The sequence below is a fragment of the Carcharhinus amblyrhynchos genome, chromosome 3 (assembly GCF_965287045.1).
Source record: "Carcharhinus amblyrhynchos chromosome 3, sCarAmb.v2.hapA, whole genome shotgun sequence".
In the NCBI taxonomy this organism is placed as follows: Eukaryota; Metazoa; Chordata; class Chondrichthyes; order Carcharhiniformes; family Carcharhinidae; genus Carcharhinus; species Carcharhinus amblyrhynchos.
The window spans coordinates 89974390-89993807 of NC_137326.1; positions in this window are offsets into that span (position 1 = coordinate 89974390).

The window sequence follows — 19418 nt, forward strand, 5'->3', positions numbered from 1 at the left end:
AACACCAGTTTATTTCAGAAGATTTGTGATTTATTGTCTCAGCAGTTTCACACATGCCATTGTTATTGTAGGCTTCTTTTGGATCTGTACACAATGTATATTGGCTGAATGGGCATGGAACAGCTAAGAGTTGGTGTGAAGGATATAAGGGGCCATTGGTGATGGGCGGCAAGGTATGTGTTAGCTTTGAGAGTGAATGGGGAATATGTGTTGGCATGAGGGCATGGAGGTGGTACAGGGAGTGGGTGAAGGTAAGGGACTAAGGGCTACAATGTCCAACAGCCTTTGTTAAGAATGGGACAAAGTATTGGAGAACCGAGGCAGGCCTTTTAATCATCCCACCTTGGTACACAGACGCTCTTGTGGCTGCTTCTGATCTGTTTCTGGGCAGCAGACCTGACTGTATTCCGCACAAGACCCCTCTTCTCGAGTGAAGATTGGACAGTTCAGAAGGCCTTTCTATTGAGGTACGTGCAGCAAGCTGGGAAATTTCCTAACTTGACCTATTTGCCTCAGTAGCAAAAATAGTTGTCTAAGTTAAGGCATAAGCATCAAGCATACAAATTTATTTTCTATAAGAGGCTTGAGTTACAGAGATCTGTGGGGAAATTGCTTTTAATCTAGAGACTGACATTTTAGTACATATTTTGACTGAGATTGAACTGTTGAACTAAACTAGCTCTGTAACATATCATTTAACTCTATATTTTTTGACATATGATAGAAATCAATGGATCATTGCATTTTGGGAATAGTGAGAATGGTTTCTCCACCGGTTCCTGAAATGTCCCAGTTTGACAAAACGGTAAAATGTAGTATAGTTTTATGATTTTGGTTCATGTGTAGTGTAAAAGAAAGTCAATCCAAACAGCCTAAGTTAACATTTGGGATCATAAATCAAGTATGAATTTTGACTTGTGCATAATATCAGGCAGATTCTGATCATTATCAAATTGCTGTTTGCAGGATCTTATGGCGGGCAATTTGATTGGCCATTTTGAATTTGATTTATTATTGTCAGATATATTGGGATACAGTGAAAAGTATTCTTGTGTGCTATGCAAACAAAACATACCGTTCATAGAATAGATAGGGGAAAAGGAAAGGAGAGGGTGCAGAATGTAGTGCTGCAGTTAGAAATTGTGTGAAGAAAGATCAGCTTAATATATGATAGGTGCATTCAAAAGTCTGATGGCAACAGGGAAGAAGCTGTTCTTGAGTCAGAAAGTACGTGACCTCAGACTTTTTCTTCTTGACGGAAGAAGGGGGAAAAGAGTATGTCTGGGGTGGGTGGGGTCCTTGATTATGCTGGCTGCTTTTCTGAGGCAGCGGGAAGTGTAGATGCAATCAATGGATGGGGGGCTGGTTTGTGTGAGGGGCTGGGCTACATTCACAACCCTTTGTAGTTTCTTGAGGTTTTGTTCAGAGCAGGAGCATACTAAGCTGTGATACATTCAGCACAGATGCTTTTTATGGTGCATCTGTAAAAATTGATGAGATGCATAGCAGAAATGCCTAACTTCCTTAGCCTTTTGAGAAAGTAGAGGCGTTGGTGGGCTTTAACTATAGCATGGTGTGCTGGTGATCTGAACACCTGGAATCTTGAAACTCTTGACCACTTCCACTTAATCACCTGTTGATGTAGACAGGGAGATATCCTCCACTACATTTGCTTAAGTCAATGACTATCACCTTTGTTTTATTGACATTAAGGAAGAGATTATTGTCATCACACCATTTCATCAGATTTTCTATCTCTTTGTTACACTCCATCTTGTCATTGTTTGAGATCTAACATTTTTCTCTACATTACAACAATTACAGCACTTCAAAAGTCTTTCATTGGCTGTAAAGAACTTCAGAATACCTTGAAATCATGAAAGGTGTTATGCAACTTCAAGCCTGTTCCTTCATTTTTGTTACATGCACTGATATGGCGAGTTACTGTGTGTACTGGTTAGCACTGTTGCCTCACAGCATCAGGGACCTGGATTCAATTCCTGGCTTGGGTCACTGTTTATTTGGAATCTGTACATTCCCCCTGTGTCTGTGTGTGTCTTGTCTGGGTGCTCCAGTTTCCTCCCACAGTTCTGAAAGATGTGCTGGTTAGGTGCATTAATCATGCTAAATTCTCCCTCAATATAACCGAACAGGTGCCAGAGAGTGGCAACTAGGGGATTTTCACAGTAATTTCATTGCGGTGTTAACGTAAATGTACTTGTGACACTAATAAATAACTTTCAAAAAATTTTTCTTAAAGTTCTGATTCTGTGCTATTCTTTATTTCAGAATGACAGACAGACTATTCCATTGACTGTGGAATACATTCATCCAATTGGTCAATGAACTAAATTAAATGTATCTAAAAATTAGGAGCATAAATATTTGAAGGGTATTTTTAAAAAATATATGCTTGATAGAGTATTGATCTGTTGACTACATTAATCAACAGATCACTTGTTTACTGAACTGATTCAGGATAGCACAGTAAATGCTATGAAATTTTTTTTTTCTCTGTAACTTCTTAAAAATTAGGTTAGGTATTGTGCCTATCAGTGAGACAGCACGCATCAGTATCATTCACCAATGCTATAAACACCAGCTATATAGAGGTTAAAATGAACTGGATTGTTATGGTTCTAACACTTTAAATTTTTGTTCCAAACAACAATTCTGAATCTCTTTTTGCATATGAAAAGTCAGTAGGAGAAAAGAAAACTGGAGGAGAGCATAGGACACAATGAAGACGGCTGAGGAAGATAGTGCATTTTTACATTTGTGGGAAATTGAAAGTGAAATAGCACAAATAAAAAGAAGAAATAGCACAAAATAAAAAGGGCTGAACAGAGAAAAGGAAGTTGTGATGACAAAGAGAGAATAAGGAGAAACACTAAGTCGAGTACAAGGGAGAGAGAATGTAGAAGAGTGTGAGAGGTAGAACTAATAGAGAGGTGGAGGTTTATCAGAAAAGAACCATTCAAGACAATGGGACCTAAAATGAGCACCATTTCCACTCGTGTTGGGAGCCACAATGCCAACAATTATGGTTCAAATTGTAAGTGCATGTGGTGGGTGTGTGCCCCACCTGGAATTACGCAGCAGGGAGATACACAAGAAGTATCTGCTCCCACCATCAGACATCTCAGTTTCACATTGGGGCAGGCTATAAGAGGCCAACTTCTACAAACACTCAGTCTCTACAGACAGGGAGAACCGGTACCAATTTTGATTACAGATGTTCCAGTTGCAGGACTATCTTGAATTTCTTTTCCAACTCATGCAGCTTCCATTCATCTTGACACCTTCCATAAAGTAACCCCCATTTCGACTGGCAAAGCATCGCCAGAGTAGGCAAATATTTACAGGCAAAGTGCTAATGGTCATATAAGTGTCTCATTTGTGGTCACAGTAAATACACAGGGTTACAGTGATAGGGTGAAGGAGAGGGGCAGGGTGGGATGCTCTTTTGGAGAGTCAGTGGAGACTTGATGGGCCAATTGGCCTCCTCATGAACTGTAGGGATTCTGTGGGGATGACATACTCGCATCATGAACCATCTCCTCGGGTGGCACCCAGGATCCAACCCTGCATTTGGACAGAAGCCTCAAAGAGCTGTGACAGCTCGGAGCTCTGTAAAAATGATAAAGTCATGGGAAACGAGCACAGACCTTTATAATTGTTCTGCATTGGTCACAGCCAACCTGAACCTTAAGAGAGTGAAGATCCTTCCAATTGACATATAGTTGTCTGTTCCCAGGAAGCATTCATAGCCATGTGAGCCATGTTGATTACATGCTGTACTGCATAACGGTCCCCAAGCCAACTACTTTTGCTAGTTGGCTACTGGCATCAGTTATGAATCTAATGAAATTATTTGTTGTTCTGAATTGGGCATTGGGCATCTCACCTTTTTACAGCTTTGTATTTCAGCCTGAGAGAGCCAAATATGATCCCTGTGGAGCCCTAAAACAGGCCACTGGGGTAAAACTTCAGGGCCTCATTTATCTCAAGATGACTGGCATGGGTTTCCTTCGAAACTGCAGGGCAGCAAATGTTATTGAAAGAATTCAGGCATGGGAAAGCTTTAGCTTCTTGGCATTGCTCTCAGACATTTGAAGATAGTTGGCAAATGAGACCCATTGCAAATCCACAAGAGGAACTCTGTGAGGAAAGCAGGTCATGAAAACACACACCCCTGTTTACATGGCTTTCATTCCTAGAGTAGCTGCACTTGACCAATAGGAATGCATGACCCTCTTGAACTCTTCCCATCCCACATTGACCTCCTCTCATAACAATCTGACCACCTGCGATTGCAGACCTCCATAGCAGCCACATTGATGAACATGCACATTGTGAACGTGCAGTTGCTGATGATCCATCTCCACCCTCACTTTGTCACCTTTGGCTCTCTCCCACCTTCTTTGACCCTCTCAATACTACCAGGCTCCTTTCTCAAATCATCCTGGAAATTCCAATCATCACCCTTGAACTAGTGACCTGTGAGCTTCTGTCTCTCTCCCTCACCTACAATCTTCCTGCCATCATCTTGGAGTCTCCCTCCATTGTTCTTGACCTGCCCTCAAAAGACTGTTGATAAAGATTCTCTCCAGCTATACCTGTATACTTGAAGCTTGGTAACCCTTCCATGATTGTTGACCTGCAATGGATACAGCCACCTTCCTCGGACACACAGGGCCAGACTGCTGCAGTGACAAACCCCGCACTGGAAGCGAGAGTTTGGCTCCCTTCAGACACCTCCTCTCCCACCACTTCCCCACCCTCACACAGGTCAGTGCCTTGATGTACCACTGTTTAAGGCCCTACCCATCACCACCTTGTTGCCAGCTCAACTGTTGCACTGTTTGAGGCCCCAAAGCTAACCATCCTCTCTTCCACTTTCTTTCCACAATCAAACCATTCAACTTTTCCTGCTCCCCTCCCCTGTGCTATGGAATTAGACAAAAACAAAACACCACCTCTGATCCAAAAATTGAACAGCCTCACTTGGTGCACACCACCTTTAAACTGTCAGCAAAGAGGAGGTATGAGTTTCCTCTGCACTTCTGACTTAATCTTGAAGTTAGAATTTAATTTGGTGGAGTTCCTATTTCACAAGTATTCATGACACGCAAATGCATAATAAATAGATTCCTTCCACCCACAGAATTTCATCACACTGGACCAGATATTGGGAAACCAAGTTTCTGTTTCTGCCTAATTGAGTCCTCCCCACCTATCTCAGTTCCCACTCACCCTTATAGGCCCCATGTGATCTGGCCCTGGGACACAATGGGGAAGTGTGCCTGTGAAAGTTCTGGGTAGAGGGAAGAACCTATAGAGGTCGCGTGATCATTGTATGGTTGAGTTTTTGATGCAGATGGAGGATGAGAAAGTAGTGTCCCGAACCTGTGTCCTCTGTTTGAACAGAGGGGAGTACGATAGGATGAGAGAGGAATTGGCGAATGTAGATTGGGGGCGCAGATTGGTTGGTAGGACAGCTGAGGAACAGTGGAGGATTTTTAAGGAGATCTTTTTTGGTACTCAGCAGAAATATATTCCGATGGTGAAGAAGAAATGTAGGAGAAGGGATAACCAGCCGTGGTTATCAAAAGAATTAAAGGACAGTATTAAATTAAAAGCTGATGTGTTCAGAGTGGCTAAAAGTAGTGGGCAATTAGAAGATGGGGAAAAATTTAAAAATCAACAAAGAATGACTAAGAAGGTGATAAAGAAAGGAAAGATAGACTATGAAGCTAAACTAGCACTAAATATAAAAAAGGACAGTAAAAGCTTTTACAAATATGTAAAGAAGAGGAGGCTGGCTAGAGTGAATGTTGGACCCTTAGAGGATGAGAGGGGGGATTTAGCGGTGGGAGATGAGGAAATGGCTGAGGCTTTAAATAAGTTTTTTGCCTCGGTCTTCATGGAGGAGGACACGAATAGTTTTCCGGATCTTAAGGATAGAAGGATGGTAGGAGTTGAGGGCCTGAATGCGATTACTGTCACTAGAGAAGTAGTGCTTGATAGACTAATGGGACTGAAGGTGGACAAGTCCCCAGGACTGGATGGAATGCATCCCAGGGTTCTGAAAGAAATGGCAGAGGTGATAGTGGATGCCTTAGTAATTATTTACCAAAATTCGCTGGATTCCGGGGAAGTACCGGAAGATTGGAAAACGGCTAATGTTACGCCGCTGTTTAAAAAAGGTAGCAAGCAAAAGGCAGGGAATTATAGGCCGGTTAGTTTAACATCTCTAGTTGGAAAAATGCTTGAATCCATCATCAAAGAAGAAATAGCAAGGCACCTGGAAAGGAATGGTTTGATCGAGCAGACGCAGCACAGATTCGTTAAGGGGAAGTTGTGTTTGAGAATTTATTGGATTTCTATGAGGATGTGACTAGAGCGGTAGGCAGAGGGGAACCAGTGGATGTGGTGTTTTTAGATTTTCAAAAGGCATTTGATAAGGTGCCTCATAAAAGGTTGCTACAGAAGGTTAGGGTGCACGGAGTTGGGGGTAAGGTGTTAGCGTGGTTAGAGGATTGGTTGTCTAATAGGAGGCAGAGAGTTGGTATCAATGGGTGCTATTCTGATTGGCGGTTGGTGACTAGTGGAGTGCCCCAGGGATCGGTGCTGGGGGCCTCAGCTATTTACCATTTATATAGATGATCTGGAGGAGGGGGCTGAGTGTAGGGTGACGAAATTTGCTGATGACACGAAGATGAGTGGAAAAGCAAATTGCGTGGAGGGTGTGGAAAGTCTGCAGAGGGATCTGGATAGGCAAGCGAGTGGGTGAGGACCTGGCAGATGGAGTATAATGTTAGCAAGTGTGAGGTTATCCACTTTGGCAGAAATAATAGTAGGAGGGATTACTATTTAAAGGGTGAAAAGCTGCAGCATGCTACGCTGCAGAGGGACCTGGGGGTCCTTGTCCACGAGTCGCAAAAACCCAGTCTGCAGGTGCAGCAGGTGATCAAGAAGGCGAATGGAATGCTGGCCTTTATAGCGAGAGGAATAGAATATAAAAGTAGGGAGGTCTTGCTGCAACTGTACAGGGTACTAGTGAGGCCGCATGGGGAGTACTGTGTGCAGTTTTGGTCACTGCACTTGCGCAAGGATATATTGGCCTTGGAGGGAGTGCAGAGGAGGTTCACTAGGCTGATACTGGAGATGATGGGGTTGGACTATGAAGAGAGACTAAATAGACTGGGTCTGTACTCGTTGGAGTTTAGAAGGATGAGGGGGGGATCTTATAGAGACGTATAAAATATTGAAAGGGATGGATAGGGTAGAGGTAGAGAGATTCTTCCTGCTTAGAAAGGATAGCAGGACTAGAGGACACAGCCTCAAGATAAGGTGGGGGGGCAGTTTAGATCAGAGTTGAGGAGGAACTTCTTCACTCAAAGGGTGGTGAATCTCTGGAATTCTCAGCCCGTTGAAGTGGTGGAGGCTACCTCACTAAATATATTTAAGTCACAGGTAGATAGGTTTTTGATAGACAAGGGAATTAAGGGTTATGGGGAGAAAGCGGGAAAGTGGAACTGATCCACTTCAGATCAGCCATGATCTTACTGAATGGTGGGGCAGGCTCGAAGGGTTAAATGGCCTACTCCTGCTCCTATTTCTTACGTTCCTATGTTCTTATGAACCCCAAGACTTCTGAGACCTGAATGCAGCAGAAGCAGAAAGTAGCCTGCAGAGGAATGAAATTGCTCACAGTAAGTTCTGATGGTCCAGAAGCAGTATGTAGAAATAGGAAACCAATCAGAAGAGTCAATGAAACTAAATAAACCAATAAACTCGGGGAGAAAGAGGAAAGTGAAAAAGACAGGAGAAATAAAAGTGGGGAAGAGAAAAGTAAAAATTGAGGCAAATGAAACATGGAAAGAAAAAAGTAGAAGAGAGGAAAATGTATTTTTCTGCATTCTAATTACTTAAGTAAGTACCTTATTATCATTCTACTTACTGAAAGGGACTTTAGATTGAAAGCTTGGCTCAACATAAGAACATAAGAAACAGGAGCAGGAGTAGGCCATCTAGCCCTTCGAGCCTGCCCCACCATTCAATAAGATCATGGCTGATCTGTCGTGGCTCAGTTCCCCATTCCCACCCTCTCCCCATAACCCTAAATCCCCTCGCTTATCAAAAACCCCTCAACCCGCTTCTTAAAAATATTTAGCAAGGCAGCCTCCACCACTTCAACGGGCAGAGAATTCCAGAGATTCACCACCCTTTGAGTGAAGAAGTTCCTCCTCAACTCCGTTCTAAACCGTCCCCCCTTTATCTTGAGGCTGTGCCCCCTAGTCTTACTGTCCTTTCTGAGCAGGAAGAGTCTCTCCACCTCTATCCTATCCATCCCATTCATCATCTTATATGTCTCAATGAGATCTCCTCTCATTCTTCTAAACTCTAACGAGTACAAGCCTAGTTCATTCAGCTTCTCCTCATAGCTCAACTCCCTCAACTCCGGTATCAGCCTAGTAAACCTCCTCTGCACTCCCTCCAAGGCCAAAATATCCTTGCGTAAGTGCAGCGACCAAAACTGCACACAGTACTCCAGCTGCGGCCTCACCAGTGCCCTATACAGCTGCAGCAAGACCTCCCTACTTTTATATTCAATCCCCCTCGCTATGAAGGCCAGCATCCCATTCGCCTTCCTGACCACCTGCTGCACCTGCAAGCTGGGTTTTTGCGATTCATGCACAAGGACCCCGAGGTCCCTCTGCACCGTCGCCTGCTGCAGTTTTTCGCCACGTAAGTAATAGTCCTTCCTACCATTATTCCTACCAAAGTGGACCACCTCACACTTGCCAACATTAAATTCCATTTGCCATTTCCTGGCCCATTCGCCCAGCCTATCTAGATCCTTCTGCAGACTCTCCACACCCTCCGCGCAATTTGCCGTTCCACCAATCTTGGTGTCATCAGCAAATTTCGACACCATACACTCGGTTCCCTCCTCCAGATCATCTATATAAATGGTAAATAGCTGAGGCCCCAGCACCGACCCCTGGGGCACTCCACTAGTCACCAACCGCCAATCCGAATAGCACCCATTGACCCCCACTCTCTGCCTCCTATTTGACAATGGGCCAAAGGGCCTCTCCTGCATTCAATGGGCCCTGTTTTACCATTTTGATTCTGTGCTAGGTGGAACTGAATCTGTGAGTGTTTCAGATCCGACTTTTAGACCTGTTCTCCGTCTCCATCTGTCTCCCATGGCCCTCACAAACATTGTCCCACCCCCACAACATTACTGACCCCTTTATCAACCCAACCACCCACCACCCAGAACAACCCTGGGCCCCTCCCCACTTCCCCCCACTGATCTCAGGCAGAGTCGCAGTGGACCCCCTCCCCCTGCAATGATCTCAGGAAGAGTGGCAGTGGATACCCCTTCCCCCACATTGATCTCAGGCAGAGAGATCCACCCTACAGATATCAGGCAGGGTGATCCCCCTTACCCCACCCCTGATCTCCCGCACAAGGTTCCCATCTCCTCCGAGCTCCGATGGCTGTGTGACATCTCCCTCTCTCTCCCCTGTCCCCAGTCATTGAGACACCCATCTCCCGCTCTCCCCCCCCCCCCCCCCCCCCCCCAATCAGCATACCTGCATGTGCTCACTTTGCTTCTAAGCATTGAGGGGAAGGCAAGTGAGCACTTGCAGGTATGCTGATGGGGAGGGGGATGGGTGGTGGATGGGTGCCTCAATGATTGGGGACAGGGGAGAGAGAGGGAGATGTCACACAGCCATCGGACCTCAGAGGAGATGGGAACCTTTGCTTCTAAGCATTGAGGGGAAGGCAAGTGCACATAACTTGCTGGAATGATCTGTCAAACTGCCTACAGCTGATCTGCTGTAACGAGAGGCAGCTCCATTAAAAACTCAAGAGTGGATAGACAGGTAAGCATTCCTGCACAAAATGTGCACATCACCAGCCCCCCGATTTTCTGAGGGCGACCTGAGAGGCTACTAGATGCACAAGAAGTGGGACACCCTGTTCCCCCAGGAGGACGCAGACCCAGGGGGGCTGATGGAAATGTGGCCTGGGAGGCAGTCACCACCTCGATCAGTGCCAGGGCACTTGCCCCTCCCCCCCAAACTGCAAACCAGTGCTGGAAAAAAGTCAACGACCCTCATCCGCGCAGTAAGAGTGGGTGCTGCACCCCATCTTGCATCTTTCCCCAAATTTCCCTCAGATCCTTCCATTTCCAGCACTTTGCATGCTTCCAAATCCTGATCCCCAAGTACGTTCTTCCTACCCCCCTCCCCCCAAAAGCCCATTTGTGCTTGGCCTCTAAGGGCCACTACTTGATAGTCTGCAGGAATCAGTCCATCATTTTGTCATGACTCCTTCTGTCTCCACAGGAGAAGACTGACCATAACACCCATGAGAGGGCAAAGACAGGGAGCGATGAGCCAGATCTCCGTGTCCTCACTCCCTTTGAGAAGTGGGCACTGGAACTGTCAAGGGAAGGGGAGATGCAGGCTGTCAGCAACAGCATGATCGGGCTGCCATCAAGACATGAGCACCTGTCATTCCTCCACTCAATTTGAGGCAACTTCTGGGGTCAAGAGTTTCGAGTTCAAGGAGGAAGATTTAAAGAAGATGTACGAGGAATGTTCATTTGCACATAGAGGATAGTGGGTGCCTAGAACTCGCTGCCAGGAGGAGTTTGGGGATGCACATATGATAGTGACCTTTAAGGGGCATCTCTATAGCTATGTGAATGGGATGGGAATAGAGGCATTTGGTCCCAGGAAGGGCAGGGGGTAATAAATCAGATGGGCAGCCTGGTCACTACAGGCTTGAAGGGCTGTAGGGCCTGCTCCTGTGATATAATTTTTTTGGTGCTTTTTAATGGAGAAATGTGAATCACGTGTTTGGCATCCCGGATTCCTGTCCCTCACTTGCACTTAAGCATGTGCCCTGTGTAGCAGGGACAGATCCAGAAGCCTCAGGGTCTTCCGAACTCCAGGCCCACACGGTAGCTCCTGCCCACCCTAGTCCAGACAGCTTGGACAAGTCCTCAGAGGATATGGGAGAAGGGACCTCCAAGGGTGGCACCGTTTTGGTGCCAGCTTCCACCCCACAACTCACCATCCCAGATACTGACACGTGATACTGACACGTTGGTGTGTCCAGTTAGTGGTGAGGCTTCTGGGTCACTCTCTGGTGAGCACAACACATCTCATAATGTACGTCGGGTGGAGGAGGGAACATCTGAGGCCTCTGGCGTGCAGGGCCCTGCAGGACGCGAGGACTTAGCTGGCCCCAGGCTACATGCTGGGTCTCTGAGATCAGTTCTTCCTCAGCTGCTGGAGATGCAGCAACAGAGCCAGGGAATGCAGGAGGGGCTGATGGCCACCCTGGACCAATTGTGAGGCTGTTGGGAGGAGTCCCAAAGCTTTCAGATGGACCAATTATTGCCTGTCTTGCATGCTTCCCAGGCCAACACTGCAAGGGTAGTGTCTGCAGTGAAATGCATCGGGCAAGGCATCCTCACCGAGTAGCAGGCTCCAAGTGATGGCTGAGTCACAGCAGGCCAGGCTGAAGGACTGAACAGGCTTCTTGAGATTCTGTGGCCCATAGCTGAAAGGCTTGAGAGCTTGCTGGAGACCTAGTGAGACAGTGCTGAGACACAGTGGGCTATGGCAGCAGCCCTTGAGGATATGACCCAATTGCAGAGGGTCTGGCTGAGAGCTTGCACGGCGTGGCCCAGTTTCAGAGGACACTTGCTGCAGCCATTAAGAGGGTTCGACCACCCTGAGTAGGACACAGGTGGTCCTCCAGGACTGGCAGTGCCAAGTGATATCAGAGCTTCTGGAGCTCACTGCAGAAGTACTACCGCCCCATGGAGTAACCCAGGGGCCCACAGGAGCTCCATGGGAGGAGGAAGGACTTGAGCCCATGCCAGGGCCTTCCAGCCAGGGGACTGTAGCTGTGGCTAGACCTTCTGACTCCCCCTTTCCTGACACCGGGGCATCTCAGGGGCAGCGGGTAAAGGGGGCGTCATGGAAACATCCCAGACTTCTGGAAGCAGGCCAGGGCCCTCAAGGTCCCGGGCCTCCAGAGGTCGCACGTCACGTGCATCACAGGTCATGGGCATAGCAGGCACTGGGTCCCTCCACTGGGACGTTGTGGTAAATTGTAATTGTGCTGTGATGGCACAGATGAAGGGCTGCACTAGTTAGAAAGCTATTTTAGCATCTTAACGTTTTCTGTTCACAAGTTTTTATGTTAGAATGTCTTATTTAAACACTTCTATTGCAATTAAATGTTTTTTCACCACCTACCTGTGACTAATTTGTCTCAGATTTATCTCAAATAGGAATCTTCTTCCATTGATTATTGCCGGAGGGATGCTTCATGTTGATGTCACTTTGGGAGGTACCTCAATGCTGTGTCACTGACTAAAGGAAGGCATTGGTTCCCCAGACCTCAAGAGTGATTCCCTCCCATTCTCCCACCCCACCTGCCCCAGGGCCCTGTATGGGGGTTTCAGGTCCTTTACCCATTACACAGACGTGAGCCCAGGTACCAGCATGCATGCAGAGCTCAGGTAAGAGTCAGGCTAGTTTGCACCAAGACATCAGCATAATGGTGCTTAACAAGTCATCATCACCCTGCTGCCTGCCAAAGAACTCGCTAACAGAGAGTACTCAGGCCCATCACTCTGGTGTGACATGTTGCAGGATATAGAAGGAATTTCGGGGATGGGGGCGGGGGAGTGCAGGGATGGAACTCATAGACACAAACCCCTAGCAAGTGAACCGCCTGGTGATCAAGACCTCCCTTGCTGCCCTCGCATGCCTCATTTGGGCTGCCAGCCCTTCAGCACCTGGTTGGTATTCTTCGGCATGCTTTTCCTCATCTTCCTTCTCCTCCCCTTCTTCACCCTCTTGCTGGTCATCCTCCCCAGCGACTCCTGGCTGGCCAGTCTCCACATCTGCCTCCTCTTCTAGGTGCCAGGTCCTGCAACAGGTTGCACGGGTGTTGCACTATCTCCTTTCAGAGGCAGAGACATCTGCAGCACACGGTATCTGACATCCGTTCAAATGACACTCGTTCATGGAACTGCTGGAGTCTCTGCCTTCTCCTCCTGCACAACCCCTCTCTCTGGGTGAATGGTGGCCATCTTCTGCCTCTAGAGGTCGTCTCCCTCTATTCCTGAAGAGGTACGGCCTGGGCCTCCTGTGCCCACAATTCTTATACCAGCTCCTCCTCCTGAGTTTCAGCAGCAACGAAAATAACAGCAAGATCAATCTTTTGCATTGCAAAAGCCATCTGGTCACTCTGAAGGTGGGGAGGGAGATGGAGAGGATCACATGCAGAGGTTAAGGAATGCTGCTTGCCCCTAGCATATCAACAGTCACAGCACCCTCCCAATTCCCCCAGCTACATGCTCCCCACAATCACAGCCCCCCCCAATAACCTCAGCCACATGCTTCCCACAATCTCAGCCTCCCCAATTCCCCCAGCCACATGCTTCCCACAATCACAGCTCTTTGAAAAGTTGAGGAGCTGCAATTTTTAAGTGCTTTGTGCACATCCTTCAGCTGGAAGTACGCTGAGTGCGCTCGGACCCAGCAGCACCGCAAGACCCGAGGTCAGTGCTGAGACCCAAGTTTGTGCTGCAAGTCAGACATTGGAGACCCTGCTGAGCTACAGTCTCCCATCTCCGGCACTCACAGAGCCGCCACCAACCCGAGAAAGAAAATGGCTGCAACAAAAGGACACCCGTGAGCAGCAGAGAGCCATTGGATGCTATACACTTACCTCCTCACTAACCCTCACTGATGGAGCACCCGAATTGGACTTTTATGAAGCATGTCTGTTTCACACTGATTCCAGATTGGCAAACGTGATGGTAATGGGGGAAGTGTTGCAACTGTACACAACTCTGGTGCGGCCGCACTTGGAGTACTGTGTGCAGTTCTGGTCCCCACATTACAGGAAGGATGTGGAGGCTTTGGAGAGGGTGCAGAGGAGGTTTACCAGGATGTTGCCTGGTATGGAGGGGAGGTCCTATGAGGAGAGACTGAGGGATTTGGGGTTGTTTTCGCTAGAAAGAAGGCGGCTAAGAGGGGATCTTATAGAAACATATAAGATGATTAGAGGTTTAGATAGGGTGGACAGTGATAGCCTTTTTCCTCGGATGGAGAAAGCTAGCACGAGGGTGCATGACTTTAAATTAAGGGGGGGTAGTTATAGGACGGATGTCAGGGGTAGGTTCTTTACCTAGAGGGTGGTGAGGGATTGGAATGCCCTGCCTGCTGCAGTTGTAAATGCGCCTAGTTTGGGGGCGTTTAAGAGATCCGTGGATAGGTTTATGGACGAAAAGGGATTGGTTTAGGTTAGAGGGTCATTGTTTTTTAACTGGTCGGCGCAACATCGTGGGCCGAAGGGCCTGTTCTGCGCTGTAATGTTCTATGTTCTAAGTGCTGGTAAAGTTGGCTGTGCAGCCCATTAATTCAATTTAAATGGCCATCATGCCCGTTTCGTGCGCAGTCCTGATAGCGGCCATTTTCAGACCTTGGTAAAAGAGGAACCAGTGCAGAGGTGGGTGCGGATCACGCTTCTTGCCTCATGCCCAACTTTACCAGTATCCCCGCCTGAAAACGGGTGCAACTTGATGGTAAAATCGGGCCTTATGACTCAAATGGGGCCCTAACATGATTAACTACCAAAGTTAAAAGTTTTGTTCAGAATACTGGTTAAGGTTAGCAATTGGCAGCATAAGTGATTACATGTGAATAAACATCTAGTGTTCTTATCATTTTGTGGATGGTGGTGCCTATGTATGTACAAAACTTCCAGACTAGTCAGGTAAACTATAAGTTATGTTCAGAGCAGCTCGTTTAATAGCATAATAAATTTACCTGGTGAAAAGGCTAGATCTCTGTGAATTAGCAGGTGCCAAATTAAGGAGAGGAAAATCAGCCAGGGTTTCTGCTTTTGATTGATAACTAATGACACGAGGTGAAGAGCAACTGCCTTTGACATCAAAGCAACATTTGACTGAATGTGGCATCAAGGAACTCTAGCAGGTTGAAGTTAGTGAGAATCAGGGGAAAACTCCATTTTCTGGAGTCATTCATAACTAAAAAGTATGTGGTTGCAGTTGTTAGAGGCCAATCATCTCAGTCCTAAGACGTTGCTGCAGAAATTTATCAGGATAGTGTCTTAGGCCCAGCCACAACCACCTTCAGCTGCTCCACAAATGATCTTTCTTCCATCGTAAGATCAGAAGGAGGGATGATTGCTTAATACACAGTGATCAGTACCAATCATGACTTCTCAAATGTGTCCATATGCTGCAAGAACTGGACGACATTCAGGCTTGGGATAATAAGTGATAAGTAACATAAATGCTAGGCAATTACCATCTCAAACAAGAATAGTGATAAGTAACCTAGACTAGTGAGTGGGCCACAAGTGTAGCCGTCCTTCTTCTCAATGGGCAGCAAGATTGAAATCTTGTTGATTAACCTTGAGATTAAATACATTTAATACTCAATGATTATTTAATAACAAGTTATAGAAAATTCTGAATCATTTGTATACTAATAGACCTGTCATCAAATGGTAAAAAAAGAAATATTTACACATTGGACGCAGAGGGAGTACACAGCTCTCACAGTCAATGTTGTGTGCAATCCGCATACAACACATTTCACTTTCCTTGCTTTAAGTGTCCTTCACTTCAGTTATATTGATAGGAAAAGAACTATGTGGATGGAAATTGGTGAAATGTGGCAACTCTGCTTGTGGGCAGTGGTCGATGAAATGTCTCATGGGCCACATACAGTCCCTGGGCCACAGGTTGCCAATTACTGAACAAGAGGATCTAACCATCTCTGCTTGACTATTATCATCACTGAATTTCACCCCAACCGTCAACATCATGGGGATACCACTAATCAGAAATGCTTGGTCAGCATTGCTGATATTCCATGAATGAATGTGAAACATGAACCATACTAGAAATACCCATGTATAGTGAGGTTTGCATTTGGCTGTTTTGCACCCTATATTCCATTATCAACAATTAAAGCTCACAAAAAGCACTCAACTTCTAGATCGTTATAGATTTTACATTTCTGTAAGGTGTCCCTTGTAAGTTGCAAGAATGTAAGTTCATTGCCCTTAATCTGAGGTGAATTATGAGCAGTCCCCTATGTCGGGTGCTATTGAAAGGATTAAAAATGGTGAAGCGACAGACCAAAGCCCGGTGTGCATTGGAAAACCAATATGCTACACACAGGATTATTGGTCTAAATTATTGAATTGTGTATTTCAGCTGGGCGGCACGGTGCTTAGCACTGCTGCCTCACAGCACTAGGGACCCAGATTCAATTTGAGACTCAGGTGACTGCCTGTGTGGAGTTTACAAATCAGACAGTTTCTATTACAAGCAACTGATGTAACATTAGTTTCACACCTAGGCAGCAAATTGCAAATATACCTCTTGGTGTTTTGAATTCCCTATCTAACTTGTGATGTTGTAAATAGAAAAATGCAGAGTAGTATTCAGCTTCATTATCATGATGAAGCAGATTGCCTGCTCGTGAGTGTGCATGTGTGTGTGTTTATCCTCACTGAACTACATACCCTCAAAAAAGCAGAAATTTAATGTCATGAAATTATATAATAACCACAAAAAGATAATCATGCTGACCTTTTCTATAATTTAACTGCTGTTTTTCAGTTATTTCATGTTTTATACTTGTTCTTGCCTTCCAAAGGAGCTTCAGATTGCCTTGTATTTTTCTGGAGGCATTTTGCTTATGATTGTAGAAATAAGTGGCAACTACAAAATAATGCTTCTTGTAACACTGAGTATTTGGCTATTTTTGTTATGTTTTTGCCTTCAGAAGTATTCATAGTAAATATTTGAATGATTTCCAATAATCTGATAAACTACAGGCTTTTTGCTCATTGTTCTGCATATTTTCAACAAGTAAATTGAACAAATGATTACTTTAATAATAACGAAAAAGTATTTTCAATAATTTTGAAGCCATAACTCAACATATTTTACTGACGTCATGAACCACCCAGCACCTTTGGCAGTTTATGGTGTTATTACAATTTGTTCAGTTGAATGACTCGCCAGCTTTTATCTTGCATGACTTCTATAATGTAAAATGTGATACATATAGCATGGGCAGCTCCACAATTAATATTATTTTGCCATACATTGACATGATGCTTAATGTACAACCACTGCAGTATATGTGCATGATTATAGAATTGAATTTTTACTCCTGGACAGTAATCAACAGTAGATCAAAACCTATCTTAACAGTTGCTCCTTTAATGGGCTCAATTTAGTTCAGCTGCAAGCTCAAATTACCATTGGAGAGAACTAAAAAAGGAAAATTGCTTTGAATTTTTTTATCATATGGCATTCTGTCACAATTCTGTTATTTTCTTCTGGCAATGGGTAGATAGTATCTTCCTCTTTTAAAAAAAATCATTATTTTTGTCACATGGCAGTAGCTGCTCCATCTTGTTAGCCAACAGTGAAGCTTACTTTTGGAGTATCTTTTGCCTCGTATTTCTTCCGATGCATTGGATTTCTTCTTCTGAAAGCTATACACACAGTTTATTTATTACTTGGGTGGAGCGTTGAAGCATAACATTTATTTGCTTAAGACTTTTCAGTACTTATAGTTTATCATAACTTTCAGCAAGGTGTAATATTTTCCATGAATACTTGAGGATAGGAAACTTTTGAGCCTAATCATGAAGTATTCCTTTAATATTCTAACTGTAGTTGGGTCATTTTCAAGATAATTGGAAATGTAAGGGCTCATATTCATTTGAAAAACTGGGTCCATGAAATTAAAACAAATTGTAACAATGGCTTAAAATACTAGAATTAATTTGAATGTCAAATATAATGATTCTATGTGAATGTGTGGATTAAGATTTTAATTTCTCTTGCAAACTTACTGTAGGCCAAGCAAACTTGAAAAATAAGAGTTATCCATTCACTTAAGTTATCAAATATACAGGCATAGATCCCCATACTTTTCTTCTGTGCTGTAAAGAAACTCAGTTAATTGACTACTTATACCTTAACCTGGCCAGTCCCTCAGAGTTTAAAATGCTGTTTATTCAACTCTGGGACTTGGCTCTGAATCTGGCCCAGACGGTTGAGATAAATGTTTCCTCTCTGTGATTGCTATTGCAATCATACCTGGGCATAATTTAGGCAATCTCAAATCATTTTCTTGTAAATTAAGCCTGCAGTACAATTGCATAATTCAGCTCTAAATTGATATTATCATCTAGACTGATCATAAGGATGGCTGGTGTGACAGAATTTCAAGTAGATATGAAATATAGCACACTCTGCTATCGCTTGGTTAAAGGCACACCTAAAAGCAGTATAGAAGGAATTATGTTCTGCATCTGACCTATGATGCTACCTGAGCTGAGGTTGTTTAACCCTGGCACCAAGTCCCAACACTGAGAAATTGACAATCTTAGTCCTCCAAGGGCATCATAACTGAAACCAGCCCTCTCTAATAAACTCTATGTTAGACATAACTGGTTTTGCCTTCACTTCTAATAGAATGATAATTTCCCAACGGTTCATCAGTCACCTTTGTGAACACAACAATTTTGTTATTTATGTCTGTTTGCATGTGAACATTGAATCATTGAAAACAACACAACAAGCATTTTTATTTTGTAATTAAAGATGAGTTTTCATTTGCTTTAATAAATAATCAGATTTCACTAGAAATAATTAAATATTTTATTGTTACAATATGCCAATTTATAGTTGCAATGCATACAGATGACAACAAACTATTCAGAAAAAATGTTTGTGTACACTTACACCTCTAAAGTCAAATATGTATTTTCTTCATGGTTGGGACTCCAATAATTAAGCACCAAATCAAATTAAAAACCTTAAATAACATGGATTCTAATGTTATAGTTGGAGTATTTTACCTTTGTGCTTCAATGGCTTTATGGAAAACTTGTTTAAGTATTTGGTCTTAGCTGCTTTTGAATATTTTCTTACATTACAAAAGACAAATTTGGTTTAACTGTATGTTTGGTGCACTCTGTGCCAACATCATTCAATCTTCACTTGCATAGATTTTGACATACTGAAGCTAGGTCTCATAGTCCGCTTAGAGAAACCGTGACTGGAGGACTCATCAGGCCTCTCTTTTTAAATACTTAGTGTGAGACATCCCTGCTATTGTTATCCACTTCCAAAGTAATGTTATAGAATCATTCTGCAGGAGAACTCAATCCAATCTAGTAGCTAGTTGCATTATTTCAGAGAAGTGAAATGAAGGGATTCAAGAAACTACTAGTAATGTGGGATTTGGAATTCAAGTCTTTTGTGAAACTATTACAAGTAGGCTTGCATGTTTTCGATGTTT